The 1,813-nt window shown below is 37.3% G+C and overlaps 1 pseudogene; it reads left to right on the top strand.

Moving 5' to 3' along the window:
• Positions 1–568: 568 nt before the first annotated feature.
• Positions 569–1,149, top strand: LOC140526893 (trafficking protein particle complex subunit 2-like protein; annotated as a pseudogene).
• The last annotated feature ends 664 nt before the right edge of the window (positions 1,150–1,813 follow it).

Below are 1,813 nucleotides of genomic sequence, written 5' to 3'. Positions count from 1 at the left end.
CAATCCTTAGATTTCCTCCATGTCTTCCCATTCCTTCATCCATTCCTTAGTCATCATATACTTGACACAAAAAGGAACAACTTTCTAAACACTAAAAGATGTTTGAATAGGGAAGCTAAAGTATCCACAAGAAAAGGATATCTGCACTATTGCTCAGTATAAGATGTCCCTCCAAAGGTTAACTCTTAGCTTAAACATTCTGTGACTTGATCACTCAAAACTGTACCACCAGAAAAGACTATGCTAGAAAACTCTGGGCAATGTTTTCATTTATTGTCCAACTAAAATAAGTGTGGACTATAAAACGGTGGTAGAAAGTCAAAGTCAAAATCTTACAAAGAAAGATAATTATTTGCCCACATCTTAAAAAACATTATTGTTGCCTTACTCTGAGACATGGAACTACCCAGTCTGGAAGAATTAAAATAAGTTCCCAAAGGGCTACAGAAATATGCATATCCTTTGACCCAGCAATACCACTTCTAGGACTGTATCCCCAAGAGATCATAAAAATGGGAAAGGGTCCCACATGTACAAGAATATTTATAGCAGTTCTCTTTGTGGTGGCCAAAAACTGAAAATTAAGGGGATTCCCATCAACTGGGGAATGGTGGAATAAATTGTGGTATATGAATGTGATGGAGTACTATTGTGCCATAAGAAATGATGAACAGGAAGATGGCAGTGTGTATTGCGGTGATCACCAAAGAGAATTACCCACTCTACATCTGGAGCATCCCTGCAGAACATGGGCTGAAGTTCCATTACACGGTGCACACATCTCTCAATGTGGTAGATGAGAAGGTCTCTGCTATGGGAAAGGCCCTAGTGGATCAGAGGGAGCTCTACCTGGGACTCCTGTACCCCACTGAAGACTTCAAAGTATATGGCTATGTGACGAATTCCAAGGTGAAGTTTGTTACAGTGGTGGATTCCTCCAACACAGCACTTAGAGACAACGAGATCTGCAGCAGGTTTAAAAAGATAACATAATTCCTACACAGATGTCATGTACAACCCCTTTTACAACCCTGGAGACCCTTTTCATTCTAGGGCCTTTGATGACATGGTGACTTCCATGATGGTGCAGGTTTGTTGAGAGAGAGAGTATAGTTTATAGTTATTTCTGAAAGATGCTGTTTTGTACAGAACTGTATCATGCAGATGTGTATATATATGTATATATATATGTATATATATATATATATATATATATATATATATATGCTCTCCTCGTATGTATAATATGAAAACCACTCTCTTTGCATGTTCAAAAACTTGTGTTAAGTGAAGGACTTTTAAATAAGTAAATAAAGTAAAAAAAAAGGAAATAAAGTTTTTTAATAAAAAAAAGAAAGAAATGATGAACAGGAAGACTTCAGAGAGGCCTGAAAAGACTTATATGATCTGATGATGAGCGAAAGAAGCAGAACCAGGAGAACTTTGACCACAGCAACAACCACAGTTTGCAAGGATTTTTTCTGGTAGACTTAGAACTTCATTGCAATGCAAGGACTTAAAAAATTCCCAGTGGTCTTTTAAGGCAAGATGCCTTTCACATCTAGAGAAAGAACTATGGAATTCAATCGCAGAATGTAGCAGATCATTTACTTTTGTATTACGTTTTGATTTGTTATGTGACTTCTCCCATTCGTTTTAATTCTTTTATGCAACCGAACTATGGTGAAAATGTATTTAATAGGAATGTATGTGTAGAACCTATATAAAATTGTATGCTGTCTCTGGGAAGGAGGGGGGAAGGAAGAGGAAGGAGGGGAAGGGAGGGAAAAAAAATCTAAGTTATACGGTAGTG

This window comes from Notamacropus eugenii, chromosome 1 (genome assembly GCF_028372415.1).
Source record: "Notamacropus eugenii isolate mMacEug1 chromosome 1, mMacEug1.pri_v2, whole genome shotgun sequence".
Taxonomy (NCBI): domain Eukaryota; kingdom Metazoa; phylum Chordata; class Mammalia; order Diprotodontia; family Macropodidae; genus Notamacropus; species Notamacropus eugenii.
This window is presented reverse-complemented; position numbering and strand designations above follow the sequence as displayed.